The following is an 18712-nucleotide window of genomic DNA, read 5'->3' on the forward strand; positions in this document are numbered from 1 at the left end:
CAAGATCTGGGCATGAATGACTGTCTGTGTCACTCTCCAGAGCCGAGCCACCTCCACGCCGTGAGCCAGGCCTACCACGCGACGCCCTGCAGCCTCCAGACGGTGTCCTGTCCCCCTTCACCGGGAAGGACGCGAGAACGTGTGGCCTTTCAGCTCCCTGACTGCTCTCAACTTTCACAGATTTTTTTGCAGAGTTTTATAGAGTTTTTCTAACTCTGTAAAAAATAGTCAAATAAAAACGCTGTCTTCCGAGAACTGGAAAATAATCTCCAGTTGGACTTTTTCCAGGGCCCTAAATTTAAATTGTTGAAATTCTTTTTCACATGCTGCCCTTCTCACCAACCTTTTCGAAATGGCGAATTTGCCTTTAAGGAGAATCTGCACTTAATTATATGAATGGTAAAAGTCAAGTTCTTAGTTAACTCTAAAAAGAAACAAATTTTTGCCTTGTAAGATAGATAGATCTACATAGATAGATACACACATATTTATAAACACACAGCAAATATATTCCAAGAAAAGGAAGACTTGAGACACACTGACATATGGATCATGTCCCTTTAAAGATATCTCTGCTGTTAGGATCCTGAGTGTCATATACTGAAGTTAATTGAAGAAGAGTTACAAAAAAAGAAAACAAAAGAAAAGAACATGGGTACAGTTTTATAGAATAATTAATCTATCAGGCACAAAGTGGTCTTTGAGCACTTACCATATGTTCAAAACCATTCGGAGTTTACCCAAGTACAGAACAGGCTGTCTCCAGCTTTACACAGAAGGTGTGTGCCCAAGTTCATTTGTAGGGCTCTTTTTTTAAAACTCAGAACACATTGCTTGTAGGCATAAATTTTTGTTCCCTATATTATGTGTTAAATAGACCTTTTGTGGCCCAGCCTAGGGTGTAGCCAGCATTTATGGTTTCTATGGAAAGTGTTATCTACATTTCGGATCATAGCTCAGTCCCTAGGACTCATCACTTGCCCATGGAAAGAGTAGAAGAACTGAGGTAGCAGGTACAGAAAGACCATCAAGCCTTCCGGCTCTCTTCCGTTACCTCTGCACTCCTGAACTCTGTGCCTCAGTCCCACAGCCACTGGTCTTTTTTTTTTTTTTTTTTTTTTTTTTAAGAGATAGGGTCTTGCTCTATCTATTGCCCAGGCTGCAGTACAGTGGCTTGGTCATAGCTCGTTGTAACCTTGAATTCCTGGGCTCAAGCGATTCTACTGCCTCAATCACCCGAGTAGCCAGGACTACAGGTGTGCCACCATACTTGGCTAATTTTTTTTTTTTGTAGAGATGGGAAATCCCAGTATGTTGCCCAGCCTGGTCTTGAACTCCTTCCTGACTTCAAGTGATCCTCCCGCCTGGGCCTCTCAAAGTGCTGGGATTACAGGCGTGAGCCACCACTCCCAGCAGCTTGCTCAGTTCTTAACGAAAGAATCAGTGCACTTTGAGTTTGGGCCAGCATAAGATTCCTAGAAGTCAGCCTCTCCTGATTGTAGTTGCCTTGTGGGGGCGGGGGCGATTCTGGATTTCTCTCTTGGATCCATTTCTTCTCCATTGGCCCTTAGATGTGCAAGAGCTCCACAGGCTGGTCATGTTCAGAACAGATCATGATCCCAGGCCATGAGGAGAGAAGAGACTCTTGGCTGGCTCAGTGGTCTGGGCTGGGTGGTTTTGCCAGGGTTCCTTGGAGAGAAGGCAGGCTGGGTCTGGGAGCTCTGTCTTCAGCCCCCACATCCAAGCAGTGAACCTAGCATTACTCTTCAGGTGACAGGAAGCTCATGCACCAACTTGAGTGGTCCAACCAAGAGACCCTTATGTCCCAGCTTTACCAACCATCCTCAGAGTCCTCTTGGTCAGCACCCAACACCAACTTCTAAGGGAAGTTCAGGGGCAACTCCAGGGAGGGAGCTACCAGTCACTCCTGGCTTCAGTGAACATTCTCTACTTTTGGTACTATTGAAAGGCCAGAATAAAGATGTGCTGAATGACTGCGCAGGCACTGTCTTGTTGGAGTCACATGTTCTCCAACTCACTGCCGTAAATGGGACTGGACCAGGCCATTGCAGATATTCCCTTTGGCTGGTTTCCAAAGTAGAGTCTGGCCAGAGAAGTCCAGGGTGAGTTCTTATTTCAGAGTTGTGGGTGAGGGTCAGGCACTGGGTACATGGGAAGTTGAGGACTTAATTTAGTTTCACAAAGTACATTCAAGGTCCTGTGTCTAAGTGTAGGAGTCTATAAATGAAATTACTTTTACACCCCCAGAGAATGGTAGAGGGTAAGCAAGAATTGCCCAAATAGGAGCCAAGGAAAACTCACTGAAAAGGAAAGGCTCTTCCTATTCAGGGTGGAGGGGTGTGGTGGTTAGGAGTTCAAATTCAATGCTATATTCTGGAGTAATTCAGAGCATGATGGGGCAAGCTCTAATTCAGTCCGGACAGGTACCAGAGTCCAAGGGAGTCAATGAGGGGTGAGTCTGGGCAACATTTAAAGTTTCTTCAGGCAATAAGAAATCTTGAATAGGTCCAGGAGGAGTTAAGACATCAGAAAAGATTGTGCGAGGATTTATTGGAAGCTGATCCCAGCACTAGAGTTAAAAGCTGGTGTTGACCTGACAAGTGGGCAGACCCACCTGTCGGCTGGGGTTTAGGTGGGCTGCAATGCTGGCAGAGAACCTGGACTCTGAAGACCCAGCCTCCGGACCCATTGTTTATTTTACTCCAGCACAAGAGCATTGGGGGAAATTATGTTTCAGAATGATGCTGAAGGTTTTGGCTCTTTCTGTATGAGGTGATAGGTGTAGTCGTCTAATGGGACAATGCCCTTGAGGGGCTAGTTCAAGGATAACCTCACTGGTCAAGACAACACCATGGATGTGTATATGTATGATGTTAAGACTGTGTTTAAAATCCGATGATAAATAATGAGGGTATTTTATGAGCTCTTAAATGTTAATACTTTTTACACCTATGCACATTTATAAGTTATATAGAAGAATATTTACTTGGTAAAAACACTGAAAACTCCATCACAAAATTATTGACAGAAAAAAAATCAAGCACTTATAAAAATGTAGCTTTGAAGGAAATGGGAATTGTAAAGAGTCCTCTAGTTAATAATTAATGCTAATGACCAAAACAGTTAATAGATGATGCTTTTATATTGAGAATGAGATGTCAGGCAAAAATGTAACTTTGTGGGTATTTAAAACACAATCGTTTCTGTGGATTACTAAGGTGGCTACATCATTATACTTACATATCTGTAGACAAGTGGCTCAAATTCTTTCCACAATTGGTGAAGAGTTTCAGGGTTTCACAGTTAATATATGGGAAGGAGAACTTCTAGAGGGCCCAGTCTTTGCCTAGTCAGCACTTCTGCCAAGGACAAAGGTAGTATCATGGATGGTTCCACCACCTGACACATTCCAGTATCCTGCCAGGAAGAAGCAGCAAGCACACTTACTAATCAGGAAAGTGTTTACGCTTCTATTGTCAATTCTAACAATAGATTTCCTTGAACCTATTGTTCAAGTAAACCTTGCTTTTATTATAGTCATGAGTGCATAATATTGCACTTTGAATTCTAGAACTATGTTGAAATTTTTACAATCTAGTTTAACCCAGTGGGTACCACGTTTAATGGATAGTTTCACATTTAAACACTTAAAGGTGTAGAATATTATTTAAATTATCAAAGAGTCTTTTTGACAATACAACTGCAAATTAAATTCTCATTAATGTATGTGTTCATATTTATTCTTTAGACATTAGTCTCTGTCAAACAAGGGCCTCAATATGGTAGAACTTTCTAGAATAGAGCTCCTTATAAAGTTGTTCTACAACATTCAAATTAGATTCTTCTTGAGGCAAACTGGTCAATTGATCACCTTAAAGCATTTCCAGGGCTCTCATTACCCACAATGCTTGTGCTCTGAATTCTGCATTTAATTTGGATATTTTAAGCAGATGTGCTTTTATAATATCAATGCCACACTCCTCACAAATACAAGGTTTCAGCATAGTGAAGATCTCTGATTTTCTTTTTGGTAGAGAACATTTCTACATGAAACTTGCCACCGTTGGGCTTTTTCCTACATTGAGACCTTATGTACAACAGTAGGCCCTTATCCATGTCATCTAACTTCTCAGGAATCTAGAAAAAACTCATGAAACCTCCATTGATTGGTAATGACAGATGAGTTCTAAGACCATATCCAGGTTTAGCAGGAAAAAGTGCTGTTGGGAGGACACTGAATTCTGCTACAATGCAAGTACTCCAGGAAGAAAAATATTCTGAACAATTGATAGTCATTTGCACCTTTGTGAGAATGAAACTCCAAAAGCAGATGGGAGCTGGGAGCAGAGGGACTCAACAGAACACGCATGCTCTGTGAGGAAGAGTTGTGGGGTGCAGCAGGGAGAAGGTCAAAGACCTTCGCAGTTGTGGCTAGCTGTAACAAGATCAAACAGCATGTCATCGGAATGGAATTGTCACAGAGTATTTCAAGGCTGGATTTGAGGTCATTGCAGGACAATGACTGTCCATTCTTGCTGGCTCCAGCACTTATCACAGTGCTTGGAACATAGTGATGGTGCAGCAAATGTTGGCATTTTTAATGAACGAGTAGTTGGGGTTTTTATGCAATTACGAAAAACCTCTTTTTACTAGCTAGATATGATTCCTCTGGCCAATAATTTCAGGAACGGACATGTTTGACTCATAGGTATGGAGAAGTGAAAGCTAGTTTTATGTTCTGCCTTGATGAGAGCCTGGTTTCCAAAGCACCCTTCCCTTGGCTGAACAAGGTGAACCAATCCAGACAGCCTGGAGCATAGCAGATGAAAACAGCAGCAACTGGAACTCATTTTAGGATATTTTCTCATTGCATTTAACATTCAAAAGAAAGCTCATAATTGCCTCCCTTACAGAACACCCCATCACACAGACATACACATGCATACAGCCGTCCTTTGCTGTCTCCCTTTAATAACATTTTACAGTTAACAGAGAGATTATCTGTGCCAGGAAATTGAGGTTCAGAGAAGTGAGGTGAAATGTCTGTACAGTCCCATCTAGATCATGGCAATATTTCCCAAACACAAGCTCGATGTTCTTCCTGATATGCAAATAATAAAATTCTAGAAATACTGCACATATGCATGGTGCCAATCTACCTAGCTTTCTGTACATCTCATAATAGCAATAATGCTAGAGCTCTTGAAAAGAAAAATATTTAAATGGAATTGGAGTTTTCAGGGACCTAGCAACAGGTCAGTGGGAATTTCAAGCCATCCGCCATGGTTTGCCTTCTTTTCCATGCTGCTGCTTTCCTCTGCTACGTGGCTGGGTCATGATTGTTTCACCACGTGGTAACATTACATTCCCATTCGTCTTGGAGTATTCTTCAGTGCGATTCTCCATTTGAGATTATGGCATAATTAATCGGAGCCAGAATGTGTTATCCACCTTCCCCACATTTGCTATGTGGTCCTTATCTATTAGCACTAGACTCTGGGCAGACAGAAATAGACTGTAGGGCTTTCCATGCTAGTAGGATGTGGGGATCCCCACGAGGACTTCTCCAGTACTAAGGGGTGTATACCATGTACCATAAGATATCAAGACTAACAAGGAGATAAAGTCACTTGAAAGCCCAATAACAAAATCCTCTAACTCTGTGGTCTCCAACTCCCAGGGCCCCAGACCAGTACTGGTCCTCAGCCTGTTAGGAACCGAGCTGCACAGGCTCCCCTCCTCCTGCCCCAGCCCCGTCCACAGAAAAATTTTCTTCCATGAAACTTCGGAACCGGGCCACGTAGCAGGAGGTGAGCGGCAGCAAGTGAGTGAAGCTTCATTTGTAATTACAGCCGCTCCTCACTCCCCTTGGCTGCCATCACCGCCTGAGCTCTGCCTCCACCCCCAGACCCCCGCTTTCCACTCCCCACCCCCATCCATGGGAAAATTATCTTCCGTGAAACCAGTCCCTGCTGCCAAAAAGGTGGGGGACCACTGTGTAACTAGTTGTAAATATAACATAAGCAGGTTTTCTCTTCTTATTTCTCTAGATCAGAGGTCAACAAGCTTTTTCTGTTTGTTGGGGCCAGATACTAAGCATGTTAGCTTTGCAGGTCACACAGCCCACATCACAAGTCTTCAACTCTGCAGTTGCTGCAGAAAGCGACTTTGACAATACATAAATGAATGCACGTGGCTAGACCTGGCCCACAAGCCATAGTTTGGTGACCCCTGCTCTAGATGGCAATCATAATAAATCATATTTTGAGTGTTATATGGCAGGAACATTATTTTAGTTAACCTTCTCAGCAATTCTATGAAATGGGGAAATGGGTGCTATTATTTTCATTTCCATTTTACGTATGTAAAATTTAAGTCTTATGTAGATTAAAGAAAGCTACTTCCTGCCATATAGTTAGAAATCTACATAACTAGGATTTGACCCTGGGTTGGCCATAATAATTACCAAGGGCCTTCCTTGATCCTTACTAAAGGGAAAGTGTTGATGTGGTGAGGGGCAGAGGGAGTTGGGAAATAGCTGAAAGATGGAAAGAGAATTTAACTGCTAACCTTTGATTGATGTCTGTTCTCCTGAGCTGGACTTGAGATGTGCCATCACCTCTCTTGGAGACGGGGGTACCAAAAAGTCCATCATGCCTACCCCCAAATTCTGTAAGCTGGGAAGCCGGCCTTGCCTGTGCACTGCTGCACTGTCTCGTCACCCAGAGTGGCCACGGCTACGGGGAAGAGTGAGCAGTAGCCCCAGTAGCGGTAGCAAGTGGAATTTTATAACTGGGCTTTACGGTTTACAGACTTTCGTTTGATTCTTATCATGTCCTATCTCTGTGCTGTGGTCTTGTTGTCCGTCTATTTGGAAAGCCCCTCCTCTAAATAATCCTCCTTCAAGGTCTTGTTCAAATGCTTTCACTTCCAGGAAGCCTGCCCCAATGGCACTAGCCAGAATTAATGTTCCCTTTACTTATGTCTGGAGCATTTGTGCCCCTGTCACCTAGACGGTGTGGCACTTTGTACTTTGGACACAGTATATATGAACTAGTCTTTTCTCCTGTGCTGGTCCATAAGTTCCACGAAGGCAGGAAGCATGCCTCTCCCTCCATCTGTCCCCACAGACTTTGACACGGCTTAGTGGATACTAAATATTTGCTTAATTGAATTAAATTTAATTACCCTCATAACAACCTTGTGAAGTAAGCAGGGCAAATGTTATCCTCTTTTGCAGATAAGTGAACCTGAGGATAAGAGAAGCAGAATTACTTGTCTTGGGCGTCCCATAAGAAGATATTTGCTAGAACCCTCTTTAACTCGTCACTGCAATGAAACCACTCTGGGGTTTTCCATTTCCTGGTAGTAATAGGCTTCCAATGGCTCTAATTATATAGAGAGAAATTACGAAAGTTGAAACTTGAGCACTTGTAACCTATGAAAAATGGTCGCTTATGACATTTCTCACAACAAACACTGTCTTATTTCCCTTGTACAACATTAATACCAGCCAAGACATTGTTGGGAGTCGTAATCAATACAAAAATCCGCTCAAGAGATGCTTCAGCTCTCCTTAAATTTACCCCCAATTTATAAACACAAAACTTCTTTTTTGATGGAGGTATAATTTACATATAATAAAATGTACAGATTTTCAATGTTCAGTTTGATGAGTTTCGACAATTGTACATACCTGTTGTAAATACATAACTTCTTGCAAATCTAAGTGTGTATATACAAGGGAGTGTGTGGTGCATTTGAGACAGAGAAAGGAATAGAGCCAGACAGAGATAGACCCACAAAGGCAGCACCAAGGCAGGCGTGTGAAAGGACTGGGAATTGCTCTCCAATTCCGACATGGTGAGTGGTCAAAGAAATAACAAAACAAATGCCAAACTACCTAAATAGATTCCTTAGAAAAAGAGGTTAAGGATGGCTGAGTGATTCAGGGATGTGTGGGCAGAAAGGAAAAACTGAAGTTTCTGAGATCAAAAGCAAGTTCCTTCCTTTGACAACTCTATACGCACACACACAAAGATAAAAACCATTCTTATCAAGAAAAAAGCAAACTGTTGACAGCTACATTGCTGAAAAAAAAAAATCAGTAAAAAGGAAAGAACCTTCAAAATGGCCTCAGGAAAAAGTCTCCTATCTTAGAGGCTGAAATAATTTCTCAGATTGATAAAGGATATGGTGAGACGCACATCAAGACTGAGTTTATTGTCGAATGCATGGATTTGTGGCGGTGGAGGATTTTTATTTTCTTTACTCCAAGCTCTTAGTTTCTTAGACACACACACACACACACACACACACAACAACTTTTAAGTTTTTAATTCAACTCAAAAAGTCAAAAGGGAAAGCCATGTTTCCATATTCCCTATTTTATATCCCTAGTAACCAGACTGAGTTGCTAAAACGTAAGGAACATTCTAGGAACACTGACTATGGATTACATTATAGAATCTGAAAGTGTTTTATGACTCAGGATCTCCTTATCTTATTTGGATTGCAAGTTCCCTGGGTTGGCACAAGGCTTCCTATAATCAAGATAGTCCTTGCGTACCACTTGCTCAATGACCTCTGTTTCATAAAATCAGTGGTATTTAGAACTGCAACACCGAATTGGATTACTTTTCTGAAGTCTTTGAACAGAATGCTATTTAATCAAATAAAAGCCGTAAGCCAAGCTGATGTCCTCTCTCCACAGCTGTTTCCGTTTTGCAGATACCCTGCCATGCAAGGCTCCAGAATCAGACTGCTGGGGTTTCGATCCTGATACAACCACTCTTCTGGCTGTGTGACTTTGGGGAAGTTACTTAACCTCTCTGTGTCAATTTGCTCATCTGTAAAATAGGGAAAATAGTACTTATTTCATAAGGATACTGTGAGGACTAAATGAATAATATCAGTGCATTTATTTAACAGATAGGTATTTCTCGAGCACCAAAATAGGTGCCAGGCAGTGTTTTCAGCTCCAGAGAAAACAGTAGGGAACAAAACAGAAAAAAGTAGCTGCCCTCATGGAGGTTACATTCCAATCAGAAAGACAGATAATAAACACGTAAACAAGGACATATAAAGTGGCAGATAGTAGTAAGTACTATAGAGAAAAAAAGCAGAGTAAAAGAGCCAGGAGTTGGGGGCTGTTATTTAGAGTTCACAGGGCCTAGAATAACTAAGGTGACATCTGACACTCCTGATGCATAAGTAAGTATTTAATAAGTGTGAGATTGTCATTATAATTGTCATTAATTAGACTTATATGTATCAAATTCGCTTATGACAAACTCCCCCAAAGAACTGAAGAATGTTACATTTCTGCTGGGGAGATTATAATCGCTATAAAATGCAGCCCCAGCCGTCACTGTGTGCTCGGTGACCTGTAGGCTGTGTTCTCCCGTCCTCCTACCCCACTCCCCAGCTCCCCACATCCTCGGCAACTCTGCATCTTCCCCGATGCTCCAGCCGGGGGAGGTGGTGCACGTCATCACAGCACCTTTTATGTTTTCTTCCTAGTAAGAAAGAGTTTCTCTCTCATGGAATTACACTGTTATATCATTTATTCTTGTTTATTAAAGTCTGATTCCTCATTGGACTGCACTTTCCATTAGGGTAGGGATGGTATGTGCCGTGTTTATTTCTAGGCTGCCCCCTCCCCATACCAGGCGTAGGAAATGGGTGACTGAGTGGTCAGAGGACTCCGTTCAGTTGTGCCTATCTGTGGTCAGGCAAGTGGGGCTGGCAAGACACCTGCACCTTGGGCAGCCGTATCATGCACCTCTTCTTGTATTTCCATTCAACATATTTTGAACTTCCCATCATTTTCACTATAGGCAAAGATCAAAGCTGATCTACAAGGCACACAGTCTTTGAAGAAGAAGACAATAACTGGCCAGAGTAAAGACCTATTCTAGAGAAACAGAAAAAAAAATCCCCTAAGGGGTCATGGTAGTCTCATTCGTGCAGCCTGGTCTGTAGATCTTGGTGTAATCCTACTTGCAGTCATCGTTCTGAACTAGCCATAAGCATCTTGACAAGACAAACTATCAAAACTCTCCATTCATGGCATATGGAGAAAAGAGGTTGCAACAATCACATTTTAAGTTATCAACCAGGCCTGGCGCAGTGGCTCACGCCTGTAATCCTAGCACTCTGGGAGGCCGAGGCGGAAGGATCACTTGAGATCAGGAGTTTGAGACCAGCCTGAGCAAGAGTGAGACCCCCATCTCTGCTAAAAAATAGAAAGAAATGATTTGGACAGCTAAAAATATATATAGACAAAATTAGCCAGGCATGGTGGTGCATGCCTGTAGTCCCAGCTACTTGGGAGGCTGAGGCAGGAGGATTGCTTGAGCCCAGGAGTTTGAGGTTGCTGTGAGTTGGGCTGATGCCACCGCACTCTAGCCCGGGCAACAGAGCGAGACTCTGTCTCAAACAATAAATAAATAAATAAATAAATAAGTTATTCACCAGGAGCGAGCACAGGAATGGTGAGTACATCAAATGTGAGTGTGTGTGCGCACACATAGGAAAATGTCTGGGGCAAAATTAAGGGCTGATTGGAATAGGTGAGATTAAGGAGCAAAACTTGGGTGTTTTGATTTTTCTCTACAAAGCAGAGTTTCCAGGGAGCACCATGACCTGCTAGGGTGTCACACCACACACATCACAGAGGTGACATGAAGAGAAGCACCAACACCGCAGAGAACAGACTTTTGAATGCAGATGTTCTGGCTCACCCTGAGCGCCAGCGGGGTGATTCAGCAGGGCCAGGAAATGAGCAAGACATAGCACACTTAAGGGCTGTCTGTCTGGTTTATAGATTCTCTACTCTCTTTGCCTTTACCTCCCCCTCTGCCTACATCTCCTCAGTACAAGCTTGATCATTCCCCATCAGTGAATACGCAGCAAGTAAAAGTAAACTCAGGAGCCAACTGCTAATCCCAGCGAGAGATGGAATGTCATTAGCTTGGCTGTTGGTTTATTTATTTAGATACAGGTTTCACTTTTCCAAGCTATTTTTGCTTTCCTCCTGGTCCCACCCTCTAATACAATAGATCGGCAAGTGCAAGCTCTCAGCTTTCTGTGTTTCTCACTGCTACTCGAGGGCTCCCCAGGGCAGTGGGGCCGTGCAGCTCAGCAGATGCAAGTGTAGGTCTGCACCAAGCCTGGGCCATTCTACGGCAGAAGAATGAATTTTGAGGCTGGAGAGGTGAAGGGGAGGGTAAATTAAATGGCCAGGGCTCCGGGCCTGAGTCACACTGAGAAATTTACTGGACTGGATGTCACTGGCACCAGTTGAAGCAGAGGACAAGGCCAAGGTTGACACCAGGGAGGAGAATGGACTGTTAACGGTTTAGTCATGGTTTCTTTATGGAAAGCAAAGGAGAATTAGAGAGCAAGCTGCCAGCTCCAAATGTAAGTCCACTGGAGGAGGGCCAAGGGGGAAGTTGTGGGGTGGAGGACTGGGGTGGGCTGGGGAAGGCAGGGAGTGGAGGACGGAGGAGGAACCGAGTCTTGGCTGTACCTCTGGAGTAAGACGAGATGCCTGTCTCCCCCATGCCATAGGAGCCCCAGCCATGACATGATTGATTTCACACTCTGTAAAGGAGCGTTTAAAAAGAAGCTGGGCGAGTTTTGAAATATGAGGCTGTGGTGTGGCTGACTGTACATCTTTGGTTGTTTTTTTTTTCTTTTTTTTCTGAAGCAATTACATTAAGTGCTTAACATCAATCCAGAAAGAAAAAATGAGGGCATGGTGTTTTTGGTGGGAGGATTTGGTTGGGGAGAGAGGGGTGACTCAGTCGTCTCCCTGCCATATACAAACACAGCACACGCAGAAAAAGAACCCTGTAGACTCTGTGTTCTGACTACAGTGGCAGGGAACACACAAAGGCCCAGGAGAATGAGGTAATAGTAGTTGGGTCAACAATTGCATGTTACAAACGCTGAAAGTGAGTGAGTCTTGCCAAAGGTTAATGGAACTGCTGGAAATAAAGACAGTTGGGCACCTGCCGTGAGCCGCCTGACCTGGCCGGCCCCACCTGGGCTGCCTCACTCTTTTCTTCTTTCCACGGGGTCAAAAATAAAGGTTGTTCCTAAGTGTGTTGTTAGAACCTGGCCTGACCCCAGGGCAATCGACCGATGTCCAGGGGTTGCGAGGCAGCAGACGCTGGGGAAAAAGCGCCACTTGCAGGTGCCAATGCCCCGGGAGCTTCCCACGCTCTCACTCCAGCCATTCCCCAGGGTGGGGTCGCCCCATCACAGAGGGATCAACATAGGAGGGTCCCCTAGGAACAAGAGTCCCCGAAACGTTCTGTGGAACCCTGTGCAAAGGACTGGGGGTGACAGGCAAGTACCCCGATGACTGGGGCTGTTAGCTCACCTGGAAGCAAGAGACACTGCCTAACTCACAGGAGGCCCTCAATATACACCTGTAAAACCGATGGAATCATTCTGGCCTTCAGGGAACTCCAAATAGTGGAGTTGATCAAGGGAATAGGGAAGCACCAAAAAAATCTATACAGAAAAATATATTCATTTTTAAAGGGCCCAAAAAAGGAGCTTAATTAAACAATAATTTCTTTGTATTTTCCTAACTTTTTAACAGACATTTGCAAAAATAGAGAAAAGTAGAGAGAAGAGTAAAAGGAACCCCACATACCCACCACGCAAATATCAACATTTGCCCTTCGTATTTTACTTGGTCCTACCCTTGTTTTTCCCTGGGATATTTTAAAGGAAAATCTCAAACATTTTACAGTTCACCCAGAAATATTTCAGAATGTATTTATAAAAGATTGTTTCGTTTGCATTTTGACAGAAATTTCCTTCTGAAAGGGAATTTATTTAAAAAAAATTGTTAAATAAAAGGGGAAAAAGGGTCTTGTGAAGGCTGTAACTGAGAAATTTCGGCTTTCATTCCCGCCTACTGGCTTTACGCTGCAGGGTCATGCAAAGTTGCGGGTAGGCATAGTGTACTAAACATTTTTTGGTGTGGCTCCCCCAGCATCCGGGGATTTCTTTTCCCTGGAAACTGATTAGTGGGAACGTCTCCTCCCTGTGATCCTGCCCTGCTGGCCTAAGGGGGTTGTTCCAAAGGTAGAGAGACTTTGGGCCAAGGTGGGCCAATGAGATTCTCCCTGTTGGGGATTTGAACTTGGAAGCAGAAAAACATCATCAGGCAAAACTCTAGACGCAAGAGGCTTCCTCACTCCTGCTGCTGAGACCCTGGAAGCTGCCCTCCCCAAACCTTGGGAATGTTCTTGGCTTTCTCAAAGCTTGGGGTGGAATGACCTTTGCTTAGATTCCTTCTTGCACATAAATTTCCCTTTTATGCATTAGCTAGCCAGAACTGACTTTTACTGTTGTGGCCAAAAGAACTTTAACAGCTACATATCTTTCTAGAAGGATCCTGTGGCCTAGAGAGTCCAACAAGCACAAAACTAATATAGTGATGAAAATGTATGAAACAAACCTTGTATGTCATGTTCGCTGCTCACTTCCCAACACCTAGCACAGTGCCAAACATAGAGTGGGCATTCATTTCCCATTTATTGGATAAATTGAATATTGATCTTCCCAGTAGAGAAGAGATCGCGGAAGCTGCCCATTGTGGAGCAAGTCCTATTGTCTTACTAGAAACATGGGTTTGGCCCTGACCCTGCCACTTTCTGTCTGTGTAAGTGGGTCACTTAGCCTCTTTGGACCTTGGTTTCCTCATCTGTTAATTGGAAATAATAAACTCAGCCAAATTTCCAGATATATTGTGAGGCTCAAATGAGGTCATGGTATATGAAAGTGCTTTGTAAGCTGTCAATTGTTTGCAAATGAAAGGTATTATTATCTTCTCTAGCTGGGAATTCCATTCTGCCTATCTCAGCTTTTTGGCTTAAGAAGCCTTTAGGGCAAAAGTGGATGATAGAAAACTGCCTCTTTCATAATTTTTTTTTTTTTCTGTTTCCTTCCTAACCACTTCTTTTAAGCTTGGTATCTGCTTTGGGGATTCTGTTTTATAAGTTAAATTATAAGAAGCCTAAGAACGAAAACGATTCTTTTTTCTAAAGCCTATTGCTTCTCCATTCATCTCATTAGATATTCAAGATGCCTCTGATGCATGTTGCCTGGTGTCCGCATGTCCCTCTGGTAATCAGTGGCACGGGGGCAGCAGCCTGTTCCATTTATATGTCTTCCTGGGGAGACTGACTCACTCATCTTGCTGGGTAAGGGGTCTGTGGAATGACAGGGGGGCAGAGGAGCAGGAGAAACAAGTAACCCTCAGTCTCAGCAAGGCTTGCAGGCTCAGCTGTCCTGCCTGGGAGCCACCAGCTTGGCAAGAAGCAAGTGGGTGTCCTGGTACCTGAGTCATGAAACAGCGTGAACTTTCCCATTCCCTGAACAGCCCGACACTCACAGAACATTGCTGCATTGTTCTGCGCCCTCAGGTTCCCCGTGGCAGGCCCAGCCTGGGCCGTGCCAGCAGGCACGCAGCTGCGGAGATCCGTCTGCACCTACAGCCGTTCAGCCGAGTGCACAGGGACATCATCTCACTGTGTTACTGCCCAAGGAAACGGGAGCGGGGCTGTGGGGGAAGGCGATTACATCATCATTATTATTGTTATTCACTTATCAGATGATTATTAATTATATTTCAATTAAAGGCTTGCACTCTTTACAAGCATGAGCTCATCAGCCCTCACAATGCCCAAAGGAGGTCAGGAACCAGGAGCCGGCTGATTTGCTCATGAATGCAGCTGACTTGAGTTTCAGAAATCCTGTGATCTGGTTCCCTCTCTCTCTCTCCCTCTCTCTGGCCACTGGCCACTTCCCCATCAGGGGCCCCCAATGTACAGTGGACAGACATGCTCACACCACTGCCTGGAGTTTGTAAAAGTGGAAAGGATCACATTTTCCTTCCTCAATCCTTCCGTGGGCTTTAAAAAAAAAAAAAAAGCAAAAGAAGAAACAGTTAATAACCGGGCGCTGCCATGCAGCCAGCTTGCCCTAAAGATAAATAAATACACCCAGGGAGGTAACGTCATAGGAATCCAAGGAGCAACAGTTGGTGTCTTGAATTTTAATGAAGTCCCCTTGCAGGTCCTGCTTGGCGTTTCTGGCCAGGGGAGGCAGGTGGGGCTCTGCTTTGGTAACCAGGAAGTCGTTTTGTTGCTGGAGGTCAAAGAACAGGCGGCTGTGGGGAGGGACAGTAAATGGTGAGCCTTTCAGAAAGGGCCTGCTGCCATGAAGACAAGCTAAAGGGCAGTCGCCTTTGCAGGATGCAGCCCTGCCCCCTGCGACAGCATCCCCGGGCCCTGCCCGTCCTCCCCAAGGTGCCCCATAGCCCAGACACGGTCGGCACGCAGCCGGACCTCATGCTAAAGAGCGGTGTCCCTTAAAAATAAGGATCATGTAGAACAACTGCGAAGTAGGGTGGGTTTTTTTTTTTTTCCTTTTTCTTCCTTTTTTTCTTTTTTCTTAGAGAGGGGATGGGATGGGAGTGGGGTGGAATCCGTTGGGAGGCAGGGGAAGGTACCAAGCTCCTGAGTGGGCCAGATGCCCTAGCACTCAGCTGCCACCTCCTGCCTGGCTACAAAGTTAATCAAACCTGAAGGAAATGGAAAATAAGAGAAGCAGAAACCTGAGGCAAAAAGTGCCTTATCTTCAAAGAGATCAGTGTTTTAGTTAGGGAAAAGGCTTGCCAATTAACAGGCTCTTGCACGAAGTAAATAAATAAATCCCCAGTTAGTTATCCTGCCTGGGTTGGGAGGAGAAGTCCCGGGGCTGTGTTCTGTGAAGGGCATGGGCTTTGCAGGGGCCTGTGGACCAGGGGGAACAAGGCCTTTCTCCTCCCCACCCCTCCTTCCACTATCCTTACCCAGTGAGGCTTGGAGTGATCTAATCTGAAAGAGATAAAGCCCAATTTCCTCAGCTCTGGTGCTGATAAACACCAAGCCAAAGACCAGCTCTGGTCACAGGGCACTAATTAAAGCTCTCAGGAATCCAACCAGCAGGGTGGTCAAAAGGACAAGGGCAAACTCATATTTCTCAATGCCATTTCTCAATGCCTTTCTGGGCAACTGTAAGCACCTCTTGTTGGAGTTTAACCCAGTGGAATTAGAATTATCATCATCCATGTCTTTCTGGATTCTGCTCGACCCTATGGGCACACGACCAGCCCGGCTACTGTGTAAGTGCTGATCACGAACATCAAACATGCCATTCATTTAGCATTCTGTAGGGAGGCAAGATTCAGCAAAAACACCTATTTACATATTTCTTACTGATCCTAAAAATTATATAATCCCATGTTGAAGTAGTGTGCATTACTTATTTAAAAAACATACATAGTAAGATACTATCTGACATCGTTGCAATTTATTAGTTCTGCAAAGCAAATTCTGTTCCTCCAAGCCTTTGGAAATAGTACAGTAATGTGTGTGTGTGTTATGAAATGAGATGGGGCAGAGGAAGTGCAGCAAAAGGAAAGAACCCATGTGACCATGCTCTCAGCACCCAGAGGTTTTTCACAGGTGTGACCCAGTGACAGGTGGGGAGAGGAGATAGTGACAGGTGGGGCAGATATAGTGAGGAGAGCCTGGAATCAGCCATACCTTAGCTCCCCTGAGAACACACAGGAAATGCCAACGGGAAATACAGGTCTCCATTTGGATCAGGGATAACCCCAGCTGGCACAGAAGACGTGGTGTGGACATCTGGTGGTTCTCTTCTTGTCCACACTTGGAGGACATACTGTGCACACCTTACTAGGACCAAGAGGAAGGTAGAGTCTGTGCTGAGGTGTCAATGGTCCTCACATTTTTTTTTTTAAATCACTGAAACCCATCTTTTTAAATGAAATTTTTCTTGGGGCTCAAACAGATAAATATAGTGTTTTACTAGTACAAATTTACTTAGAATATTTTATTTTTAATATGTATTTATCAATCAATAAAAACAGCAAAATAAGTTTGATGAACATAAATACCTGAAATTAGGTGTCATTCTTTGCTTTGTATCAATCTCTGCATCCAAATTATTTTGGTTGTCTTTGGTTATGCTTTGGCTTTAAAAAAATTTGTTTATGTGTTTCAAAGTAACTGGAAAATCCTAATTCATGTAAGTAGATGCAAATGGAAAGTGTGTGTGTGTGTTTTTTAAGCTCTCTTTTCAATCATATCTTTCAAGTGAACTAATTCAAAAACTTGGGCAAAAAGTTGAGATTTTTAGTTTCAAATTTAATCACAACAATATTTAACAATGGCTTGCATTTCTCATCATAATATAAAAGGCAGCAACAAACACCCTAACTTTACACTAAGTGCTAGAATATTTCAATAAAATTGATGCTTTGACATACAGTGATGCATGTGTGGAGGCTGTGGGCCTCGGCCCTGTTTGATATTTAATTGAGCACCACAGTCACGCTACACAATTTTTACTTGAGCAGATCAGTACTGGCCTAGTTTCAAAAAGAAAAAAAAAGAGAGAACAATTGACCTGTGCAAAACTACCAACTTTTCTAATCAATGACACATTTACAAGAACTTCAAGTATGTCTTAGTCCATTTTCTGTTGCTTATAGCAGAGTACTGGAAACTGGGTAATTTATAAGAAAATGATTTTATTTCTTACAGTTACGGAGGCTGAGAAGTCCCAGGTTGAAGGGCTGCATCTGCTGAGGGCCTTCTCACAGGTGGGGACTCGCAGCACAGGGCATCACGTGGCGAGGGGCTGAGCATGCGAGGTCATGTCTCTCTTCCTCTTCTTAAAAAGCCACCAGTTCCTCTCCCATGATAACCAATCAATCCATTAATCCATGAATGAATTAATCCATTCATGCGGGTGGAGTCCTCATGACCCAATCACCTCTTAGAAGCCCACTTCTCAATACTGCCACATTGGGGATTACGTTTCAACATGAGTTTTGGTGGGAACATTCAAACCACAGCAGATTATACTCACAAAAAAGCTAGAATTTCCATACTGAAGAATTAACTTGACAGCCAAAATTAATGCACTTACGGTCCTTAATGTATAGAATTCTATATGTAATATACATTTACATGAATGCTTTTTATTATAGTGTTTAAACAGTTAAAATATATTTAAAACATAAATCAGACATTTGTAGAAATCCTAAAAAGCCTTTCAAGAAATCTATGTGTCCAGTATGGGTGGAGGTTGGATTTTTGATGGGGGCTGATGAGAAGGAGCGGTATAAGAATGGTAAAGGAAAGAAAGAGTCAGATTATAAAGGGTTTGCCATATAATATTAAAGAGTTTGAACTAGATGCTGAGAATCATGAGCAGTAAAGTGGCATGGTCAGGTCTGCATGGAGAGAGATGGCACTGGCTGCAGTGTGGACAATGGATTTGGGTGGGCGTGGAGGGGAGGGCAAGAAGGGGGACAGACTGATCAGTTAGGAGGTGTTATGACAAGCCAGGCGAGGGTTGGTGGTGGCCAGAACTAAAGCCATAGCACTGTGACAAGAAAGAACAGGGTGAACTTTAAGAGTTATGAGAGAGGCCGAGTTGACAGGACTGTTATTGATCAGATCGGGCGCTGAGATATTTACAGACAGAGGAGAAAGAGCGATGCTAAATTCTCCAGCATGGGCAGTGGAGTGGATGAGGTTTCCACCACCAGAGCAGGAAGTTCAGGAGGAAGATGTTTGGGAGGGAGTGG

This window comes from Eulemur rufifrons, chromosome 4, assembly GCF_041146395.1.
Source record: "Eulemur rufifrons isolate Redbay chromosome 4, OSU_ERuf_1, whole genome shotgun sequence".
Lineage (NCBI taxonomy): Eukaryota > Metazoa > Chordata > Mammalia > Primates > Lemuridae > Eulemur > Eulemur rufifrons.